At 38.6% G+C, this 14,106-nt stretch overlaps 1 long non-coding RNA gene across 3 annotated transcripts in view; it reads left to right on the top strand.

Annotated features, from left to right (window-relative positions):
• Positions 1 to 10,475, top strand: part of LOC307196597 — a 356,801-nt gene extending 346,326 nt beyond the window's left edge. For 2 of the 3 annotated variants that reach the window (XR_013831178.1, XR_013831179.1), the window contains one exon: positions 7,855 to 10,475. This is a non-coding gene — a long non-coding RNA (uncharacterized lncRNA). Of the gene's footprint in view, positions 1 to 6,626; positions 7,824 to 7,854 lie in introns of those variants that run through there. The other variant, XR_013831180.1, reaches the window with a different exon arrangement.
• The last annotated feature ends 3,631 nt before the right edge of the window (positions 10,476 to 14,106 follow it).

Here is a 14,106-nt window from a genome sequence, read left to right as displayed (position 1 = left end):
AGGTGCAGAACAGCATCATGGAGCAGACCTGAGGGAGATGCCCATCACAGTCAGACCCTGCAGCTTGAACGGGGCCCAGCCCAGCTTGGGTCAGCAAACCCCTAGATGACCCGCGGGTCCTTAAGAACCAAAGCTATTGTTTCAAGCCATTGCATTTTTGAATCGTTTATTATACAGCCATAGCTTACTGACTCAAGGCGATTATTATTGCATTATCCCTCAGCATCTCACCTTCCTTGTCCTGCTCTGCTGCAGAGACCCTGGTCTCATTGCTCTTCCTCCAGCGTGCCAGGCTTTAGTAGAGATCATCTCCACCGTAATGCTGTAATTCAGTTTTTCTAAACTATCGTTAGTGCAGCCAAATTGAAAAAACATAATTAAAAAGTATGGGATATTAACTTAGAACAAAGATTAAAAATATCTTAGACACATAAAGGCAATTTTAGTAACTCGTTAGAAGGGACAAATTCATCCTATGAAGGTTTTTGAGGCAGCTTAATGATCTTTAGAAGCAAGGGTTCTGAAGCTGTGTGGCCTGAGGTCAAAACATGGTTCCATCAACTTACTGCTGAGTGACCATGGGCAATTATGTAACTTTTCTTTGCCTCAACTGGATTCTTTGTAAAATGGCCATAAAAATAGCACATGCTTCATAAGGTTGTTATATGGATTAAATTAATGTGAACAGTAAATGCAAGACCTGGCAGATAGCAGGCACTTGAAGAGCTGTAAGTAGAGTTTTGTTTGTCATTATGACCGCTACTGATGTTGTTACAACAATTATTCCAAACTTTGTGTATAGACTTTATACAGTCCTATGCAAAACGCTAGCAGGATTTTTCAAGAAATTTTACTGAAAATTTTATAAAATATCTACTTAAATTCTGAAATCATTGACTACATCATAATCATTGACAAAAAGAGTAGATAATCAAACTATAAAAATTTAAATGAAAATGAGTTAAATAGTTTTCCCTGAAGATTAATAATTGTGTACTTAGGACACAGAATTTACAATAAATGTACAACTAGGAAAAATATCTGCAATCAAATAAATAATTAAATTTCTTTATAAAGAACTCATTCAGCTTATCTTAAAATGTAAAACTATAATTCACAGAAGAAAAAATACAAACGACTGAAAAGTATTTTTAACTGTACCAGTTTTATGACAAGCAAAGAAATGTAAATTAACAAATAATCCTATTTCCTTTCTTGCAAATCAAAATAATTGTAATAATAATAACAATAATAATAGTGAATAAGAGGAGAAAGATGAGGGGACTCAGTGTAGACGAGGGTGCGGTAAATTAGAGGCACTCGTGTCCTGCTTCTACGAATAGATATTGGAGCAATACTAAATTTTTAACAACGTATAATTTTTATATGTTTATTATTTTATATAATTTTTAAACAATTTAAAAATATTTTTAAATGTCCACTCTACTAATTTTACTTCTGAGACTCTAAGGGAAGAATCAGAAATGTAGATGACAAGGAATGTACAAAAATAGAAAAGAAAGCATTATTTACAGACATGAAAAGAATATGAATGAGCGATATTGTTAAATAAACTGTGGTTTTTTTATATAAATGGATCTTATGCAGCCTTTCAAATGGTATCGAGAGTTTTAGAAATATGTTTGTCATATTCTGTTGTAACAATAAGGTGTCATATCATTTAGACAGTACTGCGTATAAATATTATAGAAAAAAACAACTAAATGTGTTAACCTTAACACCTCTTCTACTGTTACATATATTCAAAATATCTGTTTCTGGAATTTTCTGGCAGTTCAGTGATTAGGACTCCACACTTCCACTTCAGGGGGCACGAGTTCATTGCCTGGTTGGGGAACTAAGATCCCTGCATGCCATGCAGCGTGGCCAAAATAATAAATAAATAAAAATTCTGTTTCTTTATGTATTTTTAAATTTTTAACTGTGACCAAAAAACCCATGTAACATGAAATTCATCAGCTTAAGCATTTTTACATGAACAGGTCAAAAATGTTAAGTATATTTACATTGTTGTGTAACAGATCACCAGAACTAATTCATTTTTCAAAACTGAAACGCTATACCCATTTAACAACTCCTCACTTCCCTCTCCGCCCAGCCTCTGATAACCAGCATTCTACTTTCTGTTTGACTATTTTAGATACCTCATTTTGGAATCATACAGTATTTGTCTTTTGGTGACTGACTTATTTCACTTATATAATGTCCTCAAGGTCCATCCATGTTGAGTATGTGACAGGATTTCCTTCATTTATAAGGTTGAATATTATCGCATTGTACATATAGACCATGTTTTATTTGTCCACCCATTAAGGGACATTTGGGCTGCTTCCACTTATTGGCCACTGTGAATAATGTTTTCACGAACATGGGTATTCAAGTGTCTCTTCAAGACTCTGCTTTCAATTCTTTTGGATATATACACCCAGAAGTGGGATTGATGGATCACATGGTAGTTCTATTTTGAATTTTTTTAAGGTACCAGTTGTACCATTTCACAGCCCCACCAACAATGAACAAGGGTTCAAATTTCTCCACATCTTTGCCAGCACTTGTTCTTTTCTTTTCTCTCATCCTAACAGATGTGAGATGGTATCTCATTGTGGTCTTGATTTGCATTTCTCTAACAACTTTTGATGTTAAGTATCTTTTCATACACTTGTTGGCTCTTTATGTATTTTTGAACATGTCGAAGTGTTTATCATTAACATGTATTACTTTTGTATCAAACAAACAAAACACTATGAACACAATTAGGATCAGTTTTGCCTCCAGTCTTGTGACATTAGCAAGAGCAAAAAAGCTTTCTTTTCCTAGGTCCCCAAATCCCCACTTGTGAAATAAGGAGACTAGACTAGCTAATCCCACATATGACTTCTTTTGTTGTTGTTGTTGTCGTACGCAGGCCTCTCACTGTTGTGGCCTCTCCCGTTGCGGAGCACAGGCTCCGGACGCGCAGGCTCAGCGGCCATGGCTCATGGGCCTAGCCGCTCCGCGGCATGTGGGATCTTCCCGGACCGGGGCACGAACCCGTGTCCCCTGCATCGGCAGGCGGACTCTCAACCACTGCGCCACCAGGGAAGCCCATGACTTCTTTTTAATAAAGGAAATAATCTTTCCTCATTTTCTTCAGTGTTGTGAAAGTAGTTACATTTATCAATCTCCTAAATTTTGAAATGATTCTGAGAACAGGTGAATGGGTAAACTGATGATTTGGTCGTAGTTTTTTCAGAATTTCTTCTTCATTTAACATTTTCAGTGCTCCAGCTCTGTAGAAAGCGTTAGACCAGGGGCCAAGAATACAGAGAGAATGCAGTCTGGACCCTGCCTTGTTAAGTTACAAGTCTATTTGGAGAGGCAAGCTTATAAGTAAATAATTACAATGCAACTTTTGAAGCTGATACAATAATACATGTAAAAATAAGGTTCACTGGTGTTACAAAGCAGACATCTGCTTCTAAGATGCTAAAAACGTGAAGACTCATCTCATAGTGGGAAAAAACTCGTAATAGCTGTCCCCCAGACCTTGGTGTTTACAAAATCCATGGCATTCAATTTAGTGAAAAGAAATGTAATATTTACCCAGCAAAGACAAAGCAGAATTTCCATGAGTATTTAACCATTACATTTTTTTTAAACTAACAAATGGCTAAAATGTTTTCCATTCAATCAAATGGTATTTTAGAAATTGTGGTCTACACAAAGGATGTCTCTTGCTGGGCAGAGTAATATAATACATTCTGTGTGGAGTAGGAAACTTTAATGATATATGCAGTTTTGTTATTAAAACTGAGTTATATATTTTGCTCTGCTCTGGAAAATTGTGACCCAGTATAACATATCTTCACATTGTTTATAACTTGAGGAAAATCAACATTTTGGGTTCCCAGTTCACACAGTAGGAATTACATTTGTTTTGGCCAAATATAATTTATATAACTGCAAGGAACAATAAAACATGAACTCTACAGTGTTTTCTTACCTAAAAATAATATAGACCTTGTAAAATTGAAGAGATTATTATTATAAAGGAAAAGACAGTAACTTAAAAGGCTGAAGCTCATTTTACAACACTCTTTAATGCCTGTGCAAATAGGCAGACACCTGTGTCCTCATTTTCCTTGACCCTAGCCACAGGACTGAGATTCCACATAGTAATAAATAACCTTGCAAATAAAACTTTGAAATATAATTTGCTTGAACAAGCCCAGTTCTTCTATGTTGAAAAGTCATTTTCAAAGTGACTTCTTAAAATGACTCAGTATTCTTTATTCCCATGCCTACAAAGATCTTTTGTATGTGATGAAACATCTGGTCCATCTTGTTAATAAGGCCTCAGGTAGTAAAGGGACTATTCTGAATTTGGAGTTGGGAATTGAATGAATGAATGAAAGAATTGATTAATCAATCATCATCCAATCAATAATTAGGCATTTATCTTTAAGGTCAACTAGCCTATGCAAAATTGACTCTCCTACTTCAGTACCATAATATAAAATGTGATCCTATTCTCAAAAATGTGGGAGTGATAAGGGAGAAGAGTGAAACTTCCTTTGAGGGGATATGTGCAAGAGTCATACTGAACACATATTGTAAAACTGCTGAATACAAAATCGATCAGACAACTAGAAAAAATATTGACATTTTGTTGGCAAGTACTGTGTTCAAGGAACTGGTCAGTGGTATCTTATTTAATATGTAAAGTCTAGACAATTCCATGAAGTTGGCAAAATTATCTTACATGTGAAGAAACTAGGGTCATAAATTTTAAGTGACATCTTCCAAATCACATAGCCAAGTATGTGGTAGAGTTGACCCTGGACCACAAGTCTTCTGATTCTACATACTGCACTCCTGCCACTACAGCACTTGAGAATCTGCTGAGTGAAGACGACAGGCTAGTACAGTCACAGCATAATCAGATGGCAGATGGGCCTAGCATTCCTACTAGATGACACCTATCTATTCATGCAATTCTTACCTTTCCTCAGGCTCAAAACTTTTTCACTTACAGAGCAGATTTTTCTGCTCTGTGATTTATTTAGATTTCAAATTCTTCAGATTCCCAGTGTAATTTTTGACTTGGTCTTTTAAGTCTTAATGTCTATTTTAAACTGGGATTTGAATTATATTTAATAGTATTAGGGTTTCTAACTGCATTGATTTTCTTCTGAAGCAATCCATTCTTAATACTTATTTAGAGAGAGAATCCTAAGGAATCGTAAATGGTGCAGACTTGTTTTTCAGGAGCCAACATGAGAGTCCATTTTCCTTTAAAACAAAAAAAAAAAGTTTGCAGCCTCTCCAGGCATTGAATCATCTGGCTTGGGGCCAGGCACTAGAGGGTGCTTTAGAAATATTATTTGATGATGAACTCGGATGTTGTCCACTTGCTTTTCAGAAATCATTCCTGTAAATCACGGCTTTGAAAACTTGTCAGCATTTTGCTCTTTCTTTTGTGGATTCCTTCAAAGGGAGAAGGAATGCCTGAAAAGTAAACATTAAACAGCCATAACTGCATCCCAAGGAGTGCGGAATAAAAAAAAGTATAGATACTTATAGATACATAAATATTTCTGTGAGATAAAAAGAGAACCCTGTGGATAACTCACAAAGAGCCTACTGGAACTTTATCAGTCGACTGGGCTTTGTCAGCGTAAAGCAGGTTTGTGAGGGGGGCCAGGGCAACATGTGTTTCTCCCTGTTCCATACCCTGCTTTTCTGGAAGCTTGCTGTAAGCCTAACACCTCACATTTGTATGACTTCTTTTTTTTTTTGTCACACTTTTACATATATTATCTCTCAAGTGATATTCACAAAACCTGTATAGTAAGCATTACTATTCCTATTCTCTAGATGAAAAAAACAAAACAAAACTGAGGTTTAATGAGGATAACTATTTCACTCAGCTCTACAAGGTTAAGTGGCAGAATCAGATTTTAATTACAAGACTTTTTCCTAGTATATAGGGCAGCAACCCCATTCTTCGTTTTTTATATAGTTAACATAACCATATTTCTTCCCTTCTTCCTTCAGACTGTCACCATATGTATCTTTCCTTGTTAATGTCTTCAAATAAAATCCATAAACACCAAAAACCAGAGGGCATGAAATATAAAATAAGGAAACACACACCTCCTTTGCTGTTGGAAAAAGAAAAAGCATAACCTGGTAGGGGAGCTAAAAATGTCCCGTAGAGACGATAGTATGAAGCGCCACGAAGCAGAGCCGTGAGTAAGGCGTGGTGTGTGGAAGGACCTTTCCAATTAGGAAGGGCTCTAATTGGAAAGGTAAGGAAGGGTTTCTTAGGAGAACAATACCTTTCTTTAGGTCTTGAAAGACAGCAAGATTCCAAAAGAGCACCCTAAGCTTTGGAAATAGTAAAGACAAAGTCGGCAAAGCTCAGGGCATTTGCAGAAAACAATATTCAGCTTATTGGAGGATCGCTTCCTGAGAAGAGGCTGGCAAACAAGGTTTTAACCAGGTCTAGAGCAGCTCTGTCCGAGATCAGGGAAATGTTTTCTTTCCTTTTTTTTTCTTTAAAGTCTTTACTGAATTTGTTACAATACTGCTTCTGTTTTATGTTTTGTCTTTTGGGCTGTAAGGCATGAGGGAGCTCAGCTCCCCGACCAGGGATTGAACCCGCACCTCCTGAACCGGAAGGCGAAGTCTTAACCACTGGACCTCCAAGGAAGTCCCAGGGAAATGTTTCCTAATAGGCACTGTCCGAAGCAGTAGCCATGGGCCACATGTGGCTACTGGGCGCTTGAAAAGTGGCTGGTGTGACTAAGAAACTGAAAACTTTGTTTAATTTACTATATAAAATCACATGTGACTAGAGCCCACCATTTTAGACAGAGCAATTCTAGGGGCCTTGGATGATTGATAGACTGAGGCAATCACAGAATTCTACGGTTACCCGGGGGGAAACAGATACTTGCTGACTGAGGAGAGAAATGAACTGAGAGACTTGGGAGAGGCTGGGATAAGAAAAATAAGGGCTGGAAGAATGGCAAGTTGGGATAAAAGGAGACATCCGGTTATAATCGCTGAGTCTGTGAACCACGGGATTCAAAATGCAAGTGCTTGCACTCATTTGTGTACGAAAAGTTTGTTCTTCACCAAATTTATGAACTCCTCCAATGTCAGAATGATGTCCATTCTTTCATCTCTCAATATCTAGTAGCCAGCCCCATGTCTTCCACAAAATATGTTGTGCATATGACTATTCTGACAAATTCAACCACAGTTGTGCATTTATATGTTACAGTTAAATTAAAATGTCCATTATCTAAACCGGACGGAACTAATGAGTGGAGATAGTTAATTTTCAGTCATTTAAACACAACATATATAACCAGGTAAGTCTTAAAAAAATGTATTGGCTTGTGTGTGTGTGTGTGTTAGTTTCACCCAAATCTTTCTCTCTCTCTAAAGTACTTGGAATTTAAAAACTCCAATGTGGTTTATCAGACACATTATCTGTATTCTTTTAAACCCAGAAGAAATAATATTCTTGTTTCAGCTTTATCAGATTCTTAAATTATGGATAAGGTGTTCTGTAAACTAGCTAGTGCCCACTCCTCATTCTAAGGCTGAAAGGATTATTAAAACCAAAACAGAAAACTGGGTTCCCCCAGACTGTAAGGAATTGATCTCCCAAGATTTAAGATCACGGTATCAAAACCACCAGTAAACGCTGGTACTGAACTCAGTAAATGGTTTTCCTGCAATACTCTGCAGAGAAGCATAAAGCCCCGGCAGTAACAGCAATGCGACACCTTATCCCCACTCCCACAAGCTGAGCTGCTAATTATTTTTTTTTACCTGCAGATGGACTCATCATCTGGATTCCTTCTCAGATAAGTCTTAAACATCTTTGTACTGGTGAATTCTCACGTGTGGATGTCTTGGGGATGAATGGGCACCAAGCAGCCTTCCATGAACTGTGTTACAGGCCAACGTTTACCAGATGACCTGGCCTCTCTTCTTTTACCTAAGGATGTGAGAAAAATATGCAGGATTTAGGAAAGAAGGATTGGGACGTCAGTTAGTTTTTCCTTAACATTTATTCAAATTGTACCTTGGCTAACCACACCTAATGCAGATGGAGTGGGTTTATCCATTTCTCCAAGCAAAAGCTATCTGTGTTCTAACTCCCCAAAGGTCTTACTTTGGAGATATTTTTTGCAATTCATCAATAACCTCCGTGGCTCTTGCCAAAATCATCCCCTCTCCCCGTTTTTTAGACCTGAAGGGAAAGTGAAGATAAGCTCAACAGCCACTGGCGTATCTTGGAGATGGAACTCTAGAGATCTGTACTCCTATGTCTTCTTTGCTCACAACAGTGAAAATCTTCAAATTTCTAGAGATACTGTTTTCTAGCATCTTAATCTCATCCAAATTGTATAACATTTCTTTGAAATAATGGCAGCAGGACTTTGAAGGTGTTTTAGTTCTGAATCCTCAGTTATGATTTGTTTGAGTTTACTTACCAAAAAAAATAAATAAATAAAAGCCATGATGTGGAATTATATCTTTTTCTATGTATTACCTGAATTCAGGCAACTGACTATATAAACCTAAGGAAAACAGTGAAGTTATCAATAGCAATGTTAGTCAATGCTGAAATTGTTCCTCCAGTCACAGAATCCTGAGATCTTAAAACTGAAAACTGTAAAGAAGCCACTTTAAATCATTCTTACAAATGACTGTACTATTGCAAGTATTAAATGCCTGGGAGCAGAAATGGGAAGAATGCTCGTTCATGTTCTGCTCTTCTTTTTTTCTTTCTTTCCAAATGTCCAAGTAGCCAAGTCTCTGGTATGTATCAGAGGAACAGGCAATTTTCAGAGTGAAGTCAACTGAAAAGTATGTAGATGGCAGTGTAAATGTTAGGAGAGTTTGGAGGAAAGTATGCCAACTATGTGCTGTTTTTTGCTACAGTAAGTATAGAACCATCTCTTCAATGCCATGGGCAAGATCCTTGCCAAGTGGAATACCCTATTTATAACCCTATCAAGAAGAGGAAATAGTGCCAGGAACAAGATAAAACTATTAGCTGTATTAACAAAAATACTTAAAAGCATGTTTGTATTTGAAAATAAATGTTAGTGGTTAAGCAAAAAAATATAAGTAGTTGTAGATCTGGGTGTTGAAACCTGTTGCAAGACCATTAATTAGTCATCATCTTATCTTCACTGCCATATCTCTGCCAACTTGCCTGTTTGAAGTCATAAAATGGAGCTCATAAATGGACTCTTTGGGAGATATGGGGAAATAAACAATTCCCCCTATTCGGTAAATAGTTAAGAAATCTCCCTGGGCTCACATGTTTTTTTCCCTCTTGTTGGCACTGTTGATTCAGTGCCCATCTGGGACGTCCTCCCAATCTGACTTGAAGCTGCCAATCTTTCCAATGCCAAGTATGTAGGCTGCAATCCCAGAAGTGGGAAAAATAGACCAAGTCCAAGGGCGTGCCATCGAGTGTGCAGACTCTGGTCACAAGGGTGTCACACTGGGAGGGGCCTGGCAACTAGCCTGCGCCGGCCAGCATCAAGACACGGGCCAGGAGCTGCCACCCCATGTCCTTCCCTCCTCCCCATTACCCTGGGGAGCAGCGTGTTGAATAAGCAAGTGGCTGAGGGAATGGCTGGATTGGTGCCAGGGTCAGCTTCTTCGGCCTTCCTGTTGTATCAGTGAAACTTGGTGTTTGCCATACTGTCCTCCCCTATAAGGCAAGCATCAAGATACAGTTTCCTTTTCCTTCCTTTGTTCTTTCACTTTCTCTTCTCCACCTACTCATCTAACCTGGTAGAGTGCGAAGACCACAGGATATGGGATCAGACAAAATCAGGGTTATATCTAGCTCTTTTACTAGCTCTGTGTCTCTGAAGGTAAAACAAAACAAAACATTTAACTCATCTAAGCCTCAACTTATTTTCCACTAATGGTGCCTACCTTGCTGGTTTGCTGTGAGGTTTAGCAGAGGTGATGTAAGAGCCTAGCACCGGTTCTAGAACATGATAGGCAATAAATATTAACTTGCCACAGCTAGAGGCACTACATTAGACTACGGCTATGCCAATTGATTAATGATTTATTCATCTTGTTATTTACTAATCTAATTCATTTATCATTAGATAGTGATATAGAATACTACCCTATGTGTCTACTTATTAAAATAATTATTAACCCTCTATCAAGTTATATGATAATTTTATAAACAATTATATATACTTATTTAAGATATAATTGCCGGACTTCCCTGGTGGTGCAGCAGTTAAGTATCCGCCTGCCAATATAGGGGACACGGGTTCGAGCCCTGGTCCTGGAAGATCCCACATGCCGCAGGGAAACTAAGCCTGTGCACGACAACTACTGAGCCTGCGCTCTAGGGCCCATGCTCCGCAACAAGAGAAGCCACTGCAATGAGAAGCCCTCACACCGCAACGAAGAGCAGCCCCCACTCGCTGCAACTAGAGAAAGCCGGCGCAGAGAGACAAGGACCCAACGCAGCCAAAAAAAAAGATATAATTGCCACACTTATGTATTATTATATTTTATATTATATATTATAATATATAATACATTATATATTATGTATTATTATGAGTCTGTATCATGTATATGCCCTATATCATTACATGATATATAAATATATATATTTATAAAAACATTACATATATCACACATATTGTGTATTATGTTTTATAGATCATTACATATTATTATATTATGGTTCATATTATATGAGTGTATCATTTATATGCCCTGTATCATGTTTTATATATCATATACATATTAATTATGTTTATATAAATTGTATATATTTATGTCATTTTATCATTTCATTAAATAAGTAATATAAGAATACAATAATTATATGATTAGTATATTATACATTGTATAATGTATATTATGTTGTAATATAGATAATTTGATTATATGATTATTAACATTTAAAAAACAAATTTTAATAATATTCTATTTATGCTATTACATAAGCATAAATGTAAACATACATACACGCATGTAATTATTTAATCATCCCTAGTGTACCTGGGCCACAGTTCTCATGGTTAAGAACCGCCACAAGGAGAGGTAGTAAAATACCAGGGAAAGACCATGTGTCTCAGACTAAAAAAAGCTTAAATCCAGTCCATACGAGGTGTGCGAATCTGGGCATGCCAGTTAACCTCCCTGAGTCCCTATTTCCTTACTCTATTAGAAAGAAGGGGGCGGGAAACTTGCAGACTTAAATCGAAATAATAACAACACAACTACCAGCACATAAGTAATCAATAAATGAAGGATATCATTATTCATATTATTGTTCAAGTTAATAATTATCATTGTTTTCAATGTAAGTCTTAGAAATACACTCAAGAAGCAGCCCTTTACCTGTGGGGACTTCTCCTTGCAGAGCTGGCTACTGCGATGTCTGTTTTGCTTGGGCCTCATTTGGGGAGCAGGGCCAGTTATCCTCACTTTCTAGTCGTTGGAGAATATTCAAACTGATATCCCTTGTGGGATAAGATCTTGGGGACAAATATTTCTTGTATTTCAAGGTTTCTTAAATTTCACATGTGATTTAAAAAGCAAATAAGCCCCTTAATTGCTTCGTTAAGCTAGTCAACACTAATTAAGAAAAGTCAGGAGGAAAAATATTAGAAACTGCTGTGCTTGATTTTTAGCCTTCTCTCCTTCTTCCAGAATATGTCTTGCTCTGCTGAGGAAGGGGAGTTGATGATTTTCCATGATAGGACCCACTGTGACCTCCTCAGTTCTGAGTTTGAAATTAAGCTCTAGTCTTTTGGGCTTCAACTCTGTTTATTACTGGTGAAACATGATTTCCCAACGCCATGAAAAAATGCCTAAAATGCCTTGCAAAGTAGCGCAGGGGGTAATCTGAACCATTTTGTTGAGCTAGACTTCAACAAGCTTGAAACATCAGTTTCTTCTCCTTCAGCACAGTCCAGGAGCTTAAGAACAGGGGCGCAGGGGTCACAGGAGGGGGCTTTAGAGTGGGAGATGATTTGCATGTGAATGTGTGAGTGTGTGCACATGTGTCCTCACACACGTGTGCATTCGCAAGCACTGTGCACCTTTGTGCACATATGTGGTGGGGATGGGTGGGAAGGAGATTTACTTGTCTGCAAGACAACTAGAACCTGAATTCTGCCTTTTGCTCTTGTTCAAACTTTGGGAGAGTTACTCCTCGTAGCTCTGCTGAAGTTTATGAGAAAAGTAAGTTTTTGTTGTAGCTTTTCCTAGAGCTAACTAGGCCATCTCCCTGGTTACATCAGCTCCCTTGGAATCTCTCAGATCCAGAGAGAACGATAAAGTAAATCCGGCAACCTGCCTTAACTCTCCTTTATGGTAGTGAATAGCTTCTATGTATTGAGCACTTCCTGTGTACCAGACTCGGTTTAGGTATGTTATAACCATGGCCATAATTCTCTCAGTAACTCCTTGAGGTACATCTGTTATTCCCATTTAATTGATGAAGCTACCAGGGGTAAGAGAAATAAAGAAAAGGGCTCATGGCCTCAGAGTTGGTAGGTGGCTGAGCAGGAATTAGAGCCCCAAGCTGCCTACTGCAAAAGCAATGTGATTTACTCCCTACCCGGTCATTCAAAAGGCTCTATTATCGTGATCCTCTGAGTTAAACCAGCAATTCTTCTGGTCCCAAATGAGAAGAATCAGAGTCCCTCCTTACTCTGAAAATGCTACTTAGAACAGTGCCTCTGCTCAGTGTATGAACAACCCCTACAGCTCCAAAGCTGGCTTTCCCCAAAGCCTTCAGGACCTCGGTGCATGTGGAACCCTTCAGAGGAATTTGGGCTGCTTATGGGAATCTTCTAGAAGAGCAGAAAGTGTGAAGGACTCAGGGATTAGAAGCAGAAAGCATTTTGCCCACCTTCTCACTTGTATGAAGGAGATCAGGCCTGAATTATTTAGGGTTGTAGGTGATTTCCCCCAGATGCAGCAGCTCTCATGGACAGCCTCTCTCATTGGACTGTGAATGAATGGGAAGGCTGAGAACCTCACCTTGATCATAACAAACTCAACAAGAAACCCAAAACTGTCTCAATCAGCTATTTTTCAGCCACTGAAAGCACTCTGGGACACTGTTGCACGGGCCCACTGGAGGAACAAAAGCAGGGTGTGTCTTGAGTGAAGATATAATGTGGAGGCCCTCAATGGATGTGGTCCGGAGTCCGGTTCACAGGTTTCAAAGGGGTTCCATTAACTCAGTACTGACTAGTTCAGTGATATCAAGAGGATCCACTTTGCTTGGCAAGGCATGGCAGCTGGCCTCTGTCTGTGACTGGCACAGTTCTGGGGGTTGAAAGGCCTACCATTCAATAGACTCCTAGATACTTAAGATCTACTGCAGTTCCCTTGGGGCCCGGGACTTGTAGGCAAGGATAGATTCCAGGTTCCATGCATGGTGGGTCTGAGCCAGCTGACAGTTCCCTTGCCTTGGACTGAGAAGGACAAAGTCTGAAGGGTGTGGGGGGTTTGGGGGGGCAGGAAGGGCATAGCCTGTAGCTCTGATGCTTCAGACACGTGGACATTCTCTTTAGAAAACAAATTACCTCTGGCCAGGGACTGCATGTAGATAAACTAAGGCACAAAGTGTGCACAATTCAGAAGACTACATTTGTGCAAATACTGACTTTAATTAAAACAAGCATCTAAAGGGACAAACAAACCTTACATATTTCCTTTCATTTCTCAGTGTTCTGAAGACCCACGGCAACTGATTATAAGCCTAAAAAGTTTTATCAGGTTAGTTAGCAAATATTTCCCATAAAGAATATGGGTTAGCATCAGAAGATTCTTTCTCAGGAAGATCTTTAATGAGAGTAAAATGAGGTCTTAATAATAACAAACAGTTTCTGGTGTTTCTGTGTGGCCACTATTGCTATAACCCTTTGCAAATCAAGGGCCAGAAGTCAAGTTCAAGCAGGAAGAATGTGTGATGAATTCTGCGGGGGGAGGAGCCTGCAACATGAGCGGACCTAAGAAAATAGGTGTGAGAGGCTGTCCGAGAGCCCTGGTCGTCATTCAGACGGT

The sequence above is a fragment of the Stenella coeruleoalba genome (assembly GCF_951394435.1).
Source record: "Stenella coeruleoalba genome assembly, chromosome: 13".
Lineage (NCBI taxonomy): Eukaryota > Metazoa > Chordata > Mammalia > Artiodactyla > Delphinidae > Stenella > Stenella coeruleoalba.
The sequence above is the reverse complement of the archived record's forward strand: the minus strand, read 5'-3'. Positions and strand labels throughout refer to the sequence as shown.